The 18,231-nt window shown below is 43.0% G+C and overlaps 1 non-coding gene across 1 annotated transcript; it reads right to left on the bottom strand.

The window, feature by feature from the left end:
* Positions 1–12,821: 12,821 nt before the first annotated feature.
* Positions 12,822–12,930, bottom strand: LOC123394076. Its single transcript, XR_006608837.1, has one exon. It is a non-coding gene; the product is annotated as a U6 spliceosomal RNA (small nuclear RNA).
* Positions 12,931–18,231: the final 5,301 nt, after the last annotated feature.

The raw sequence follows: 18,231 nt of genomic DNA, 5'->3' as shown, positions 1-18,231 counted from the left end.
GTTCGAACTTTCTTAATTATTCTAGTACCACAATTTACTTGTCTAAGATTTGTCCTCCCCCCCATTTTACTATCTCTTACGGTGGCACTCACCTTGCTCTTGATGACATATCCTACTTTAACTGGCAGCATTTCTCTTTCTTAGTCAAACATAAACTATAGTGCATCTTACCCTTGTTGAAAGCTTGGATGCAATTAAATGCTCTATTATGGTTACGATTCTGATATTTGAAATCCTCCGGTAGCTCCCTGTGCCCCCCACAGTGTAGTACCTCACCTCCTCGGCATAGTATACAAACCATCTCACCCCCCAGTGTTAACCCCGGGGCTCAGCCTCCATCCCCAGGTGATGCTGCCAGAGCAGCTGTCCGTTGTCATGAACTTGCTGTAGTTTCCCGAATGCACTGTGCTGCCTCCTGGCACTATGAAACTTGACACACTCATCCTCATTCTTCGCTTTGCCCTTGTCTATTACCTCCCCTGAAAATCTGTTCCTACGTGGCTTTTCCCAGCTCCAACCTACCCTTGGCAGTCTTATCTTCCTGTGCTAAAGCCTGCCACACTGCACCATGGACATGCCCGTTGTCCCCCTGAGAAGAGAAAAGGGACAGTGAATGCCCCCCAGCATTTGCAGCTCTAGGGCAGAGCCCCATGCCTGGCTTGCAGGAAATGCTAGATCATGAAGACAAACGGAGATCATCCTCTGGCTAAAACCAGCTCTTCTTTGCCTACCGCACGATCTGGATCAATATCGAGCAGCCAGTTATTATTGCTGTTTTTCTAGGGATTTTTTCCCCATATATTTCCCAGGACTTTACTCTTTTTATAGCACTTTAATTCAGGCTTCAACCACTTCCTAGTCAGATCAGGTGAAATCATTTTCCTTCCCATTGCCTCGAGGTATTTCACACCTAGTAATTCTTTTTATAAAGATCTTATTTACCCATTTGACAGATCACAAGTAGGTAGAGAGGCAGGCAGAGGGGGGGTGGAAGCAGGCTCCCCGCTGAGGAGAGAGCCCAATGTGGGTCTCCATTCTAGGACCCTGAAATCATGACCTGAGCCGAAGGCAGAGGCCTAAACCACTGAGCCACCCAGGAGCCCCCACATCTCGTAATTTTTAATCAACGTGGATTTGCTGCATCAAATAGTTCCTTCTTCAAATATAAATATATAAATATATTGATCAAATCACTCGAATGTCTTAGGAGAATGTCATACCTTTAGTAGCAATTTTGAAATCTTGGCCATTGGTTTTGATTTTTGTTTTGGTTTGATTTGGTTTGGTTTTTGTAATTTTAAAAATCCCTGCAGCCCTTGGCTTTGTCTGACCTGAGTGCTTTCAGCTGTTTATGCAACAAAACTGTCCCGGCAGCGAAAACTCTCATTGTTTACAGTGGCGCACCTTTCTGAACACTTTGTTAATAAAAAGCTTTTTTTTTTTTTTGGCTATGGTAAATGTGGAACAACAATGAGGTATTTCAAAGAGGTGAACCACAGTTAAATTTCTCTAAGTGTGGGTTGAGGATTACTCAAAACGGAACTTGACAAGGCTTTTAAAGATATAGACAATCATTATAACATAACGTGACTGATTGTTACCGTGCTCTTAACTGGGCAAACACTTGTTGGCTTCCAAGAAAGACTAACATAGTTGAGATGGTTCTAGCGGACTTCTAGCACAGGGTCTCATAAGGCAGGGATTCTAGGCACTGGCTGTGCAAGGCATGAGGACTGTTAGTGATTCTATTTTTTCCTCTGCAGAATGGGACTTCCTACATTCCAGGTCCTTTCTACCCCAATAAATAATGCGCCGATTCTGTCAGTGAGTTGAACTTTTGGTTTAAACAGCCTACTGTCTCTTAAAAAGGACTTTTGTTTACAGTCCTTTAAGAAAAAAATTCCTTTCAAAAAAATCTTTTTTTTATTTTTTATTTTTTAATCCCATATGTTTACTCTGATCCTGGAACTTTGTCATTTTTATCTTCCTTGCTCATTAAAATATTCTTCATCATCAGCACCTACTGCTCTCCTCTCCTGGTGGGTCTCAGGAAGGGGTCTTCTCTAGCTCTTCTAGCAGGAGATGGGCACTTCCCCTCTACCCCTGTTGCCGGACCAACCTTACCTATCCTGCAGGGTCAGGTCGACCTGGCCTTTTATCTGTTGTTCTCTTCTGAGTGGTTAGATTTCATAGATACCATGTTTGCTTTTGCCAGGATTTACCCTGGACTATCAAAACGTTTTTCTTGTGCCAGTGAAGCCTAAGAAGCAGTCCTGATGAGAGAACCAGGAACTCGAACAGATCATATTTATCCTGAATGTTCCGACCAATATGAAAAATACATTTCTGAGGAGCCTCAAAATCTCTGAGAAGGGACGTTTCACCAACTCTGTCATGTAGGGGCATCAATTCCGATTCTGTGTCAATTTTCCTACTTTCCCAGCTAGTAATTCTCTACCTCAGAAAGCCCACTCTCAACCGTTTCCTCTCTCAAAGGCAGTTGCTCTTAGAGTCTGCACATGGCACTTGGGGCCTGCTGGTCTTTGGCTACTGCCCTCTGTACCTTGGGTCTAACAGCTGCGGGGCATCAAGATGAGAAAGTCTCTTGTTCTAAGACTTAATATAGTTTGGGGCACATGGTAAGCAATAATCACTTTTTTTGTTGATCCAAGTGATCGAACTTTCTTAATTATTCTAGTACCACAATTTACTTGTCTAAGATTTGTCCTCCCCCCCATTTTACTATCTCTTACGGTGGCACTCACCTTGCTCTTGATGACATATCCTACTTTAACTGGCAGCATTTCTCTTTCTTAGTCGAACATAAACTATAGTGCATCTTACTCTTGTTGAAAACTAGGATGCAATTAAATACACTATTATGGTTACGATTCTGATATTTAAAATTCTCCGGTAGATCCCTGTGCCCCCCAGTGTATACCTCACTGCCTCGGCAAGGATGAAGAGCCGCGGGACAGCTGGGGCCTCTTGAGACTTGCTTTCCTGGGCTCCGAGTTTACGCCCGGGATTCAGCTTGCTATTCAGAACTAAGCAGACACAGTCACAACCCTGCAGCAGCGTGCTTGGCCTAGCATGGCACTCTATGCCAACTACCATCTCCTGGGCTAGGTTAGGCTTTTCTTTTTGCTCCGGCTCTCAGGTAGACTCGGGGTCTAGGACAGTGCCTTCACCACAGGAGAGAGGAGGCGACAGGATCCCTGCACACGGCCCGTGCACAGATTAGGGAGCTTTGGGAGACTGTGCCCACTCCTTCCCCTTAAACCCCGTGCCTCCTCCAAGCTTCCACATCCTGGAGGAAGATGGTATCTGACTGCACGTTATTATGGGAGTTGTTTCTGCGAGTTCAGCGTAGGCGCCTGGTGGGTGGCGCAAGTCTGCCCCAGGGACAAGTGGCCAAGGAGCTGCTGTCTCCTTGGGCCCTGAGGAGCAGGACAGGCATGCTTTCTGCCCAGACTCCTTCCTAAGAGTGGAGCACGCGCCTCTGCCCTAGTCGTCCCCTCATGTCTCCTTAGCAGCCAGGCTTCCATCTCACCGCTCAGGGATCGGGTAACTCTTGTCTTGCCACCGGCCTGCTGTTCGTGCCACGGCAGGCTATCCTGCTTCCCTAGCGTTTCCCGACCCCAAGGCCAACGGCTCCTTCTCTTCTCCGGGGGCGGTGTGCTGCGCCTTCCCCACCCTTGGCTTCTCTCTCAGGCAGAGGGGAGGCTAGGGCAAAGAGTATTTTGCTCCATGCGGGTATCTTCCACCGAGCTGCGGAGACTAGATCAGGCTAGCTGCAACAGCAGCCCCAAACCCAACTCTGATTTCCCAAGGAACGCTGTGCTTTCCCAGGGGAGTTGCCCAGGCAAGGAGGCTTTCGCTGTATGCGGGTTTCTCCCACCGCGAGACTGGGCTCAGCCAAGCATCAGCAGCCCGCAGAACATTTCTCAGCGAATGCTGTGCTTTCTCAGAGGCTTTGGCTTGCAGCGAAGAGCACTTTCCTGCTGCTTCCTCAGCAAGGCTTCAGTCGCGACAGGTGAGAAGAGCTGCGGGAGGTGTTCGCTCTGTCGAATCAGGTAAGGAGAGTCGCGGGAGAGCTGGTGTCTCTTGGACCTTGCTTTCCCGGGCTCCATGTTGGCGCCCTGGGTTCACTCTGCCAGGTCGAACTAAGCAGACACAGCTACAAACCTGAAGTAGCGTGCGTAGCCTACGATTGCACTCTATGCACACTACAATCTCCCAGTGTAGGCATCGCTTGGGCTTTTACTCTGGCGCTCAGGCAGATTCTCTGACTAGGCCAGTGCTTTCCCCACAGGAAAGGAGAGGTGACAGGATCCCTGCACACGGCCCGTGCACACATAAGGGAGTTTTGGGGGACTGTGCCCACTCTTTCCCCTTAAACTCCGTGCCTCCTCCAAGCTTCCACAACCTGGAGGAAGATGGCATCTGACTGCCCGTTATTTTGGGAGCTGTTTCTGCGAGTTCAGCGTAGGCACCTGGTGGCTGGCGCAAGTCTGCCCCAGGACAGGTGGCCAAGGAGCTGCTCTCTCCTTGGGCCCAGAGGAGCAGGACAGGCATGCTTTCAGCCCAGACTCCTTCCTAAGAGTAGAGCACGCGCCTTTGCCCTAGTCGTCCCTCATGTCTCCTCAGCAGCCAGGCTTCTGTCTCTCTGAACTGGGAGCGGGTGATACTTGTTTTGCCAGCTTTCCTTTATTGCAACCGTTTCCAGACCAGAAGGCCAACGGCTCCTGCTCTTCTCCCCAGGTAGCGTGCTGCATCTTCAACTGACATGCCCAGGGGCGTGCAGTGAAAATCATTTCCCTTTCCTTAAGGCTCTTTCCACAGGCGCCATCGCGCTTTTCTCTCAGGCAGAGGGGATGCCCAGGCATAGAGGATTTCTCTCCATGCGGGTTTATTACACCGTGCTGAGCAGACCAGCTCAGGCAAAAAGGACTCTGATTTCCCAAAGAATGCTGTGCTTTCCCAGAGGGGATGCCAGGGTAAAGAGGCTTTCGCTCTATGCGGGTTTCTCCCATCGTGCTGCGAATACTAGGCTAAGGCAAGCAGCAACAGCAGCCCTCAGAACCGACTCTGATTTCCCAGCGACTGCTATGCTTTCGCCGAGGTTTTCACCTTGGCACGAACAGCACTTCGCTGCTGCTTCCTCAGAAAGGCTTTGGGTGTTCACTCTGCGCAGCAGGGAAGAAGATCCGCGGGGGAGCTGGTGCCTCTTGGGACTTGCTATCCTGGGCTCTGAGTTTATGCCCAGGATTCAGCTTGCTATTCAGAACTAAGCAGACACAGTCACAACCCTGCAGCAGCGTGCTTGGCCTAGCATGGCACTCTATGCCAACTACCATCTCCTGGGCTAGGTTAGGCTTTTCTTTTTGCTCCGGCTCTCAGGTAGACTCGGGGTCTAGGACAGTGCCTTCACCACAGGAGAGAGGAGGCGACAGGATCCCTGCACACGGCCCGTGCACAGATTAGGGAGCTTTGGGAGACTGTGCCCACTCCTTCCCCTTAAACCCCGTGCCTCCTCCAAGCTTCCACATCCTGGAGGAAGATGGTATCTGACTGCCCGTTATTTTGGGAGCTGTTTCTGCGAGTTCAGCGTGGACGCCTAGAGGCTAGCGCATGTCTGCCCCAGGACAGGTGGCCAAGGAGCTACTGTCTCCTTGTGCCCAGAGGGTCAGGACAGGCATGCTTTCTGCCCAGACTCCTTCCTAAGAGTGGAGCACGCGCCTCTGCCCTAGTCGTCCCCTCATGTCTCCTTAGCAGCCAGGCTTCCATCTCACCACTCAGGGAGCGGGTGACTCTTGTTTTGCCGCCGGCCTTCTGTTCGTGCCACGGCAGGCTATCCTGCTTCCCGAGCGTTTCCCGACCCCAAGGCCAACGGCTCCTTCTCTTTTCCGCGGGCGGTGTGCTGCGACTTCCCCACATTTGGCTTCTCTCTCAGGCAGAGGGGATGCTAGGGCTAAGAGTATTTTGCTCCATGCGGGTATCTTCCGCCGAGCTGCGGAGACTAGATCAGGCAAGCAGCAGCAGCAGCCCCAAAACCACCTCTGATTTCCCAAGGAACGCTGTGCTTTCCCAGGGGAGTTGCCCAGGCAAAGAGGCTTTCGCTGTATGCGGGTTTCTCCCACCGCGAGACTGGGCTCAGGCAAGCATCAGCAGCCCGCAGAACATTTCTCAGCGAATGCTGTGCTTTCGCAGAGGCTTTGGCTTGGAGCCAAGAGCACTTTGCTGTTGCTTCCTTAGCAAGGATTCAGTAGCGACCGGGAAGAAGAGCTGTGGGAGGTGTTCGCACTGTCGCATAAGGGAAGGAGAGTCGCAGGAGATCTGGTGTCTCTTAGACCTTGCTTTTCCGGGCTCCATTTTGGCGCCCGGGATTCACGCTGCCAGTACGAACTAAGCAGACTCAACCACAACCCTGAAGAAGCGTGCGTAGCCTAGGATGGCACTCTATGCACACAACCCATCTCCCAGTGTAGGCATCGCTTGGCCTTTTACTCTGGTGCTCAGGCGGATTCTCAGACTTTCTGCCCAGACTCCTTCCTAAGAGTGGAGCACGCGCCTCTGCCCTAGTCGTCCCCTCATGTCTCCTTAGCAGCCAGGCTTCCATCTCACCGCCCAGGGAGCGGGTGACTCTTGTCTTGCCACCGGCCTGGTGTTCCTGCCACTGCAGGCTATCCTGCTTCCCGAGTGTTTCCCCGTCCCCAAGGCCAAGGGCTCCTTCTCCTCCTCTCGGGGGGCGTGTGCTGGGCCTTCCCCACACTTGGCTTCACTCTCAGGCAGAGGGGATGCTGGGAAGAAGAATATTTCGCTCCATGCGGGTATCTTCCACCGAACTGTGGAGACTAGCTCAGGCAAGCAGCAGCAGCATCCCCAAACCCAACTCTGATTTCCCACGGAATGCTGCGCTTTCCCAGGGGAGATGCCCAGGCAAAGAGGCTTTCCCTGGATGAATGTTTCTCCCACCAGGAGACTGGGCTCAGGCAAACAGCAGCAGCCCGCAGAACATTTCTCAGCGAATGCTGTGCTTTCGCAGAGGCTATGGCTTGGAGCGAACAGCACTTCGCTGCTGCTTCCTCTGCAAGGCTACAGTGGCGTCAGGGAAGAAGAGCTGCGGGAGAGCTGGTGCCTCTGGGGCCTTGCTTTCCCGGGCTCCATGATCGCGTCCTGGGTTCACCTTGCCAGGCCGAACTAAGCAGACACAGCCACAACCCTGAAGTAGCGTGCGTAGCCTAGGATGGCACTCTATGCACACTACCATCTCCCAGTGTAGGCATCGCTTGGCCTTTTACTCTGGCGCTCAGGCGGATACTTGGACTAGGCCATTGCTTTCCCCACAGGCAAGGAGAGATGACAGGATCCCTGCACACCGCCCGAGCACTGAATAGGGAGCTTTGGGGGACTGTGCCCGCTCCTTTCCCTTAAACGCCATGCCTCCTGCCAGCTTCCACATCCTGGAAGAAGACGGCATCTGACTCCCCGTTATTTCAGGGAGCTATTTCTGCTAGGTCAGCTTAGGCACCTGGTGGCTAGCGCATGTCTGCCCCAGGGACAGGTGGCCAAGGAGCTGCTGTCTCCTTGGGCCCAGAGGTTCAGGACAAGCATGCTTTCTGCCCAGACTCCTTCCTAAGAGTGGAGCACGCGGCCTGCCGTACTCATCCCCTCCTGTCTCCTTAGCAGCCAGACCCCTGTCTCTCTGCACTGGGAGCGGGTGATACTTGTATTGCCAGCTCTCCTGCTTTGCAACTTTTTCCAGACCAGAAGGCCAATGGCTCCTGCTCTTCTCCCCTGGCAGCGTGCTGCACCTTCCACTGACATCTCCTGGGGACCGCAGTGAAAAACGTGTCCCTTTCTTTAAGGCTCTTTCCACAGGTGCCACCGCGCTTCTCTCTCAGGCAGAGGGGATTCCCAGGCAATGAGGGTTTTGCTCCATCGGGTTTATTACTCCGTGCTGAGGAGACCAGCTCAGGCAAACAGGAGCATCCCTCAGACCGGACTCTGATTTCCCAAAGAATGCTGTGCTTTCCCAGAGGGGCAAAGAGGCTTTCTCTCTATGCGGGTTTCTTGCATCATGCTGCGAATACTAGGCTTAAGCAAGCAACAAAAGCAGCCCACAGGACCGACACTGATTTCCCAGGACTGCTATGCTTTCGCAGAGGTTTTCTGCTTGGCGGGAAGCGCACTTCTCTGGTGCTTCCTCAGCAAGGCTTTGGGTGTTTGCTCTGTCGCATCAGGGAAGGAGAGTCGTGGGAGAGCTGGTGTCTCTTGGACCTTGCTTTCCCGGCCTCCATGTTGGCGCCCTGGGTTCACCCTGCCAGGCCGACCTAAGCAGACACAGTCACAACCCTGCAGCAGCGTGCGTGGCCTAAGATGGCACTCTATGCACACTACCATCTCCCGGTGTAGGCAATGCTTGGCATTTGGCACTGGACCTCAGGCGGATTCGCGGACAAGGCCAGTGCCTTCCCCACAGGAGAGGAGAGGCGACAGGTTCCCTGAACACCGCCCGTTCACTGGAATGGGGACCTTTGGGGTATTGTCCCCACTCCTTCCCCCGCAAACTCCCTGCCACCTAAAATGCTGTCACATGTTGGAGGAAGATGGCATCTGACTGCCCGTTTCTCGAGGGAGCTGTTTCTGCGAGTTCCGGGTATGGCGCCTGGTAGCTAGCCCAAGTCTGCCCTATGGACAGGTGTTGAAGGAGATGCTGTCCCCTGGGGACCAGAGGCACAGGACCGGCCTGCCTTCTGCCCACTCTCCTTCCTCAGTGTGGAGCACGCATCCCTGCCCTAATCGTCCCCTCATGTCTCCTTAGGAACCAGGCTTTGTCACTCCGCACAGAGGGCGGGTGACACTTGTCTTGCCACCGGCCTGCTCTTCCTGCCATGGCAGGCTACCCTGCTTCCCGTCCTTTTCCCGACCACAAGGCCAACGGCTTCTTCTCTTCTCTGGGGGCGGCGTGCTGCGCCTTCCCCAGACTTGCTCCTGGGGAGTGCAGTGACAGACGTGTGCAATCACGCTTCTCTCTCAGATCCCAAATACACAACATAACCCTACACCTAAAGGAGTTGGAGAAAGAACAACAAAGGAAGCCTAAACCCAGCAGGAGAAGAGGAATAATAAAGATCAGAGCAGAAATCAATGAAATAGAAACAAACAAACAAAAACCACAAAACAACAACAACAACAAAAAAAAATATAACAAATCAACGAAACTAGGAGCTGGTTCTTTGAAAGAATTAATAAGATTGATAAACCCCTTTCCAGACTTATCAAAAAGAAAAGAGAAAGAACCCAAATAAATAAAATCATGAATGAAAGAGGAGAGATCACAACCAACACCAAAGAAATACAAACAATTATAAGAACATACTATGAGCAACTCTACGCCACCAATTTCAACAATCTGGAAGAAATGGATACATTCCTAGAGACATATAAACTACCACAACTGAACCAGGAAGAAATAGAAAACCTGAACAGACCCATAACCAGAACGGAGATTGAAACAGTCATCAAAAATCTCCAAACAAACAAAAGCCTCGGGCCAGATGGCTTCCCAGGGGAATTCTACCAAACATTTAAAGAAGAATTAATTCCTATTCTCATGATACTGTTCCAAAAAAATAGAAATGGAAGGAAACTCCCAAACTCTTTTTTTTTTCTGAGGCCAGCATCACCTTGATCCCAAAACCAGACAAGGATGCCATCAAAAAAGAGAACTACAGACCAATATCCTTGATGAACACAGATGCGAAAATTCTCACCAAAATACTAGCCAATAAGATTCAACAGTACATTAAAAGGATTATTCACCACGACCAACTGGGATTTATTCCAGGGCTACAAGGTTGGTTCAACATCTGCAAATCAATCAATGTGATACAACACATCAATAAAAGAAAGAACAAGAACCATATGATACTCTCCATAGATGCTGAAAAAGCATTTGGAAAAGTGCAGTATCCCTTCCTGATTAAAACTCTTCAAAGTGGGGCACCTGGGTGGCTCAGTGGGTTAAGCCTCTACCTTCAGCTCAGGTCATGATCCCAGGGGCCTGGGATAGAGTCCTGCATTGGGCTTTCTGCTCAGCAGGGAGCCTGCTTCTCATCTCTCTCTCTGTCTGTCTCTCTGCCTATTTGTGATCTCTCTCTCTGTCAAATAAATTAATAAAATCTTTAAAAAAAAACTCTTCAAAGTGTAGCGATAGAGGGCACATATTATCAATATTATCAAAGCCATCTATGAAAAACCCACTGCAAATATCATTCTCAATGGAGAAAAACTGAATACTTTTCCGCTGAGGTCAGGAACACGGCAGGGATGTCTGTTATCACCACTGCTATTCAGCATTGTACTAGAAGTCCTAGCCTCAGCAATCAGACAACAAAAAGAAATTAAAGGCATCCAAATTTTGCCAAATTGGCAGAAGAGAAGTCAAACTATCCCTGTTTGCAGATGATATGATACTGTATGTGGAAAACTTAAAGGACTCCACTCCAAATCTGCTATAACTTGTATAGAAATTCTGTAAAGTGTCAGGATATAAATCAATAAACAGAAATTGGTTGCATTTTTTTTATACCAAGACTGAAGAAATAAAAACTAAGGAGTGAATCCCATTTACAATTGCACCCCAAACCCTAAGATACCTAGGAATAAACCTAACAAAGAATCTATTCTCAGAAAAATCTAAAGTACTCATGACAGAAATTGAAGAAGACACAAAGAAATGGAAAAATGTTCCATGCTCCTGTATTGGAAGAACAAATATTGTGAAAATGTCTATGCTACCTAAAGCAATCCACATTTAATGAAATCCCTATCAAAATCCCATCCATTTTTTTCAAAGAAATGGGACAAATCATCCTAAAATATATATGGAACCAGAAAATACCTCGAATAGCCAGAGGAATATTGAAAAAGAAAGCCAAAGTTGTTGGCATCACAATTCCAGACTTCAAGCTCTATTACAAAGTTGTCATCATCAAGATAGTAGGGAACTGTCCCCAAAACAGACATAGATCAATGGAACAGAATAGAGAGCCCAGAAATACACCCTCAACTCTATGGTCAACTAATCTTCAACAAAGCAGGAAGGAATGTCCTATGGAAAAAAGACAGCGTCCTCAACAAATGGTGTTGGGAAAATTGAACAGCCACATGCAGAAAAATGAAATTGGGCCGTTTCCTTACACCACACATGAAAATAGACTGGAAATGGATGAAGAAGCATAATGTGAGAAAGGAATCCATCAAAATCCTTGAGGAGAGAACAGGTAGCAACCTCTTTGACCTCAGCAGCAGCAACTTCTTCCTAGGAACATCGCCAAAGGCAAGGGAAGCAAGGGCAAGAATGAACTACTGGGATTTCATCAGATCAAAAAGCTTTTGCACACCAAAGAAACAGTTAACAAAGCCAAAAGATGACTGTCAGAAGTTATCTGGGAGAAGATATTTACAAATGACATACCAGATAAAGGGTCAGTATCTATCCAAAATCTATAAAGAGCTTATCAAACTCAACACCCTAAGAACAAATAATCGAATGAAAAAATGGGCAGAGGACATGAACAGACATTTCTGCAAAGAATACATCCAAATGGCCAACAGACACATGAAAAAAATGCTCCACATCACTCGGCATCAGGGAAATACAAATCAAAACCAGAATGAGATACCACCTCACACCTTTCAGAATGGCTAAAATGAACAAGTCAGTCAATGACAGATGCTGGCGAGGATGTGGAGAAAGGGCAACCCTCCTACACTGTACGTGGGAATGCAAGCTGGTGCAACCACTCTGGAAAACAGCGTGGAGGTGCCTCAAAAAGCTGAAAATAGAACTACCCCCTATGACCCAGTGATTGTAGTACTGGATATATACCCTAAAGATACAAACGGGGCATTCTGAAGGGGCACATGCACCCAAATGTTTATAGCAGCAATGTCCACAATAGTTAAACTATGGAAAGAACCTAAATGTCCTTCAACAGATCAATCAATAAATAAGATGTGGTATATATGTACAATGGGATACTGTGCAGCCATCAAAAGAAATGAAATCCTGCTATTTGTGATGACATGGATGGAACTAGAGGGTATTATGCTTGGCGAAATAAATCAATTTGAGAAAGACAACTATCATATGATCTCCCTGATATGATGAAGTGGAGATGCAACATAGGCGCTTTCGGGCGTACGAAAAGAAAAAATAAAAGAAGATGGGATTGGGAGGGAGACAAACCATAAAAGACTGAATCTCACAAAACAGACTGAGGGTTGCTGGGGGGAGGTGTGTTGGGAGCGGATGGTGGGGGTATGGACATTGGGGAGGGCAGGTGCTATGGTGAGTGATGGTGAGTGCTGTGACATGTGTAAACCTGGTGATTCACAGACCTGTACCCTAGGGATAAAAACACATTATATGTTTATAAAAAATTTTAAAAAATAATTTTAAAAATCCATTAAAGAAAAAACACATATTGCAAGCCCAGAGCTAATCTCATATTCAATCAAAAAAGTTTGAAAGTTTTCCCCTTAAAGATCAGAAAAAAGACAAGTGTGTCCACGTTCACTACTCTCATTTGACATAGTACTGGATGTCCTAGCCAGAGAAAAACAAGGAACACAAAGAAATAAAAGATTCCAAAAAAAAAAAAAAGGAAGGAAGAAGTAAAATTTTCTTTTTTTGGATAACATGAACTTACATGTAAAAAAAATCCTAAAAACTTCACAAAAAATTTTGAATAAACAAATTTAATAAAGCTGCCAAATACAAGATCAATATATAAAAGACAGGAATTTTGTTTGGTTTCGTTTTTTTAAAAGAGTTTTTCATGTCATCCTTGCTCGGTGATCATGCTAATCTTCTCTGCATCATTCCAATTTTAGTATATGTGCTGCCAAAGTAAGCACAAGACAGGAGCATTTTAACACTCTAATGATGAACTATCTGAAAAAATAAAGAGAACAATCTAATTCACAATAGCATCAAAAATAATACAATACTTTGGAAAAGATTTAACTAAGAAGATGAAAGATCTGTACCCCCATAAACTATAACATTGATAAAGAATTTGAAGGAGACATAAATGGAAAGATAGCTCATATTTATGAATGGTAAGAATTAACATTGTTAAAATGTCCATACTACCGACCGAAACCATCTGTAAATTCAATTCCTATCAAAAGTCCAATGTTAGGGGCGCCTGGGTGGCTCAGTGGGTTAAGCCGCTGCCTTCGGCTCAGGTCATGATCTCAGGGTCCTGGGATCGAGCCCTGCATCAGGCTCTCAGCTCAGCAGGAAGCTGCTAACTCTTCTCTCTCTGCCTGCCTCTCTGCCTGCTTGTCATCTCTCTCTGTCAAATAAATAAATAAATAATCTTTTTAAAAAATCCAATATTTTCTTTACAGAAGTAAAGAATCCTAAAATTTATATGAGACCATAATAGACAACAAATAATTAAAGCAGTTCCGAGAAAGAATGAAGAAGCGAAATTACACTTCTTGATTTGAAACTATACTAAAAAGCCCTCATGCTCAAAACAATAAAGTATACTGGCATAAAAACAGACCAATAAACAAGTTGAACAGAATTGAGAGTCCAGAAATAAATCCTTTGATACAGTCACCTAATATTTGACAGGGGCCAACATATATAATGGGTAAAGATAGTCTGTTCAATAAATGATATTTAAAAACTGAATAGTCACATAAACCAGCATGAAACTGGAACCTCATATCACTCATAAATCTTAACTTGAAATAGATTAAAGACTTAAATGTGATGCATGAAACTAAATTTCCTAAAGGAAAACATAGGAAAAATTCTCCTTGACATTGGTCTTGCCAATAGTTTTTTTTTTGATACCAGGCCAAAAACAGAAGCAAAAGAAGCAAAAATAAATAAATGGTATTACATCAAACTAAAGTTTCTGCATTGCCAAAAAAAAAAAGGGGGGGAATGAAAACACAATCCACAGAATGGAAGAAAACACAAAATCTTATATATGAAAAGAGGTTAATAACCAACAGATACAAATAGAAAAAAATATATATAATTTAAAAAATAGCAAAAGGATCTCAATAGGCTTTTTTTTTTTTCAAAAAAGTTATATATAAATGACCAACAGGAGCATTAAAAAGTGCTCAACGTAAAAAACTCAGGGCAAAGTCATTATGTTGTTGTTGTTGTTGTTTACCTCTGAAAAACACAACAAGATATTACTACCTATTAGAATATATACTACCAAAAAATTAAAACTAACAAATTTTGGTAAATATTGGGGAAAATGGGGAACCTATGCACTGTGATAGGGATATAAATTTGTATGGAAAACAGTATGGAGATTATTCATATTATTAAAAGTAAAATTACCATATGATTCAGTAATCCCACCTCTAGGTATATATCTAAAGGAAACGAAGTCACTATTCGAAGACATATCTCCACTCTTATGTTCATTATAAAATTATTAACTCTAAGCAAGAGATGGAAATAACTTCAGTATCCATTAATGGATGAATGTATAAAATAAGTATGGTAAATATATACTATGGAATACTACTGAACCATGAAAAATTAAGAAATACTGCCATTTACAACAGCATGGATGGATCTTGAAGGTATTATACTGAGTGAAATATTTCAAAGATTTTATATATATTTTAATTTATGTATTATGATATCCCTTACATACAGAATCTGAAGAAAAAGCAAACTAATGGAAACTTAGAGTTGAGTTGACAAGAGGTGACCCTGGGGTGAAATAAGGTGGTCAAAGGGTACAAACTTGCAACTATAATATGAAAAAGTTCTGGGGATCTAATATACAGCATGATGATCATAGTTAATAATATATACATCCATTTTTATTGTGCTTCCCTTTATTAAACTTAGCATATATCACATTCTAACAAGTTGAAAGTTTATAGCAATCTTGTATAAAATAGGTCTGCTGCCACCATTTTTCTAACAAGATTTGTTCATTTTGTGTCTCTCTGTCACATGTTGGTAATTCTTGCAATATTTCAAGTTTTTTCATTATTATTATATTTGTTATGGTGATCTGTGATCAGTAATTATGACCCACTGAAAACTCAGAACTAGTTTACTTAAGGTATATACATTGTTTTTCCTTAAAGACATAATGCTTTTGAACAGTACAGGATAGTGTTTATTTTTTATATGCACTGGGAAACATAATTTTTTATTTGCGCTAGGAAACCAAAAAAAATAATAACAATTTGACTTAGTTTATTGAGATAATCACTTTATTGAGGCGGTCTGGAACAAAACCCACAAGACCTCTGAAGTTTATCTCTACTGTACTATATACATAAAAGTTGCTAAGAGAGTAGATCTTAAAATTCCTTACCATACATGCATAAAAAACAGTGGCAACTATATGAGATAGTAGATGTATTAACATTTTTATGTAGAATATATTGCAATACAGATGTATGCCAATTTATCAAATTGTACAAAATTTACACAATGTTAAAAGTTTGCAATGTTATAAGAAATCATTTCTTATATTTACAAATTATAATATGTCGATTATTTTTCAATAAAGCTGGAAAAAACTTTTTTGTAGAACTAATCTATTTTTCAAAAAAGGAAGTAAGGATGTAGAAACTGCAACTAACTCTGAAATAATAGAATATAAAATCCTTTTTAGTTATCTACACTGTGACAAAAACTATTACTTACTTTACAATGAAGGAGTACTTAGGAAGCATGAAGGATGGTCTATAAATAAGGCTGAAAGAGCTCAGTTTTAAGGTTTACATTTAAAATCTTCTTTTGAAATACTAAACTGACCACCCATTTTTCCAAACATAAATGTCTTAACTGCATGAATTTATTTCATACAACTCTATAATCTAGTTTCATAAGAAAGCAGCATGCAAATTTTGAATAAGACAGACTTGCTTAAGTTTCTTTATGTTCAACAGTAAAGGATACTTCCCTCAAAAGAGGAAAAATCAGCATATTTATTATGATAATTATTATTCATAATGAGATTCATATTGAATTAGGGAATATATATCCTCAGAGGGGGTAAAGTAAAATGAAATTTATTTTGGTAAATGTGTCTATGAATAGTCAATACAATGCCTCGATATAAATGAATATTATCATTTTGAACAATTTAATTACTACTATTAGAATTATTATAAGTATAAAAATAGCTATCATTTTAGCATGGAATATGAGACTCTCATGCTCCATGCTTCATTACATCCACACAACAACTCTGCATAATAAGTATTATCATCACCATTTCATGTTTGAAAAAAACTGAGGCTAACACATTTAGATAACTGGTTTATGATTACATGGCTAGTAAAGATGCATCACACTAATTTAGGCTTTATGATTTCAGAATTGTACTCTTTCCACTGCATATTCTATTACTCTGTAAATAATTGGCTTGTTTTCATTTAGTTCTTTAATTTTATTCATGTGGTGATGGCTTAAAGCTTCATTTAAAGGAAGCTTAAAAAATTCATTTAACCAAAAGCTCCCAAGAATTAAAAATGTCATGGATATCATTAGTTAATGGGTAACTATATATTTTCCACTCGAGTGAGATAACAATCAGAGTATTTTTCTAAGTTTTAGTCTCTGAGTGTTCCAAAGGACTTTGTTAAAATAGAAATATTCAGACAAAGGTGATCAAAAGTCTGGATCAGGTCACCTTAAGATAAATATTAGGAAACTGAGGAAACAAATGGAGATTTGAACACTGAGCTATGATATAATGAATGGTTTAAAGTATTTAGTAGAGCATAGAAAAGCCCTTTAAAGCCTGGTCTTAGCCTAGCATTGCAGCTTCTGGGATATCTGTCTATCTATCATCTATCTATCTATCTATCTATCTAGATATAAATTTGAAAACTTTTTCAACTTACAGATTTTGAGAAATAGAACATAATTAGCACCATAGAAGATCTGTTTATGATAACAACCTAGCCCCTCCTCCCACTTTGTTAATATTCTCTCTTATTTAATGTAACATTGTGCAAATATACCACTACTGATCTGCCGTTATGAATGAAATAACTATAATCATCTGTTTGCATATCCTGGTGAAAATATTCATTAGTTCCATGTTGTATTTCTAGGAATGGACCAAATTTTTTTTTAAATTTTTAAGTTTTCTAAATATTGTCCAACTTACCTCATATGTTTTTATTATGTGCACTGTCATTCCTTCACATTCTTGCAAGACATTTTCACTGTTGCCCAATATGGCAAGTGTGTAATAGTATGTCATTCTAGGTTTTAATTTATTTTTAATTTAATTTAATTTAATTCCAGATTCATAATAAAGATAAACAGTTTTTATATATGAGTGGCCATTTGGATTACCCTTTCTGTAAAGTACATGCTCAAATCTTTTGATATCTTAACATTGTGTCATACTGACTTCTTTAATAATAGATTTTCTGAATGAACTCTTAGCTGTGTAGGTCTTCTCTATTTTATTTTGTACTTGTTTTCATTTCAAAATCTTTATATTTATTTTCATAATCTGCTTTTATTTTGCTTTGTCTATTATCTATCTATCTATCTATCTATCTATTTATTTGCAAGCAAGAAAGAGCGAGCAAGTGAGAGCGCAGGGAGGGATAGAAAAAGAAGGGAAAGGAATCTTAAGCAGGCTCCAGGATCAGCACAGAGCCCAACTCTGGGCTCTATTTCACATCCCTGACATCATGACCTGAGCCAAAATGAAAGAAATAAAATAAAATTAAGGTGTAATAAAAAAGGAAAAAGAATTGGAGGTTTAATTAAGTGAGCCACCCAGGCACCCCTGTGGTATCTTAAATTAGCTGTCATATCTTTAAAATTCTAGAGTATCCATTTAATTCATTTATAAAATCTTTCTCAATATCATTTTTAGTTTCAGTTTTTTGTTCAATTTGCTTCCCCTCTCATTTCTTTGAGCAGAGTAATCAAGCCATTTTACAATCTTTATTGATCATTCTCACATCATACTTAATCCCATTTTGTCTATCAAATCTTATTAATAGTATTTCTTTGTGTGCTTTGTTACATTTTGATATGTTCAAGACATTATATTTGAAACTCTTATTGAGTAGCGATAATTAAGAGCTATAATAATGGTACGGTCCTCCTTGGCTGCATTTTCTCTTATATCTGAGACAAGACAATCATATTCCAAATTCAGTGATTGACTTTCTCAG

Source organism: Mustela putorius, unplaced genomic scaffold, assembly GCF_011764305.1.
Source record: "Mustela putorius furo isolate JIRA1106 unplaced genomic scaffold, ASM1176430v1.1 tig00001333_pilon_pilon_pilon, whole genome shotgun sequence".
Classification (NCBI taxonomy): domain Eukaryota; kingdom Metazoa; phylum Chordata; class Mammalia; order Carnivora; family Mustelidae; genus Mustela; species Mustela putorius.
This window is presented reverse-complemented; position numbering and strand designations above follow the sequence as displayed.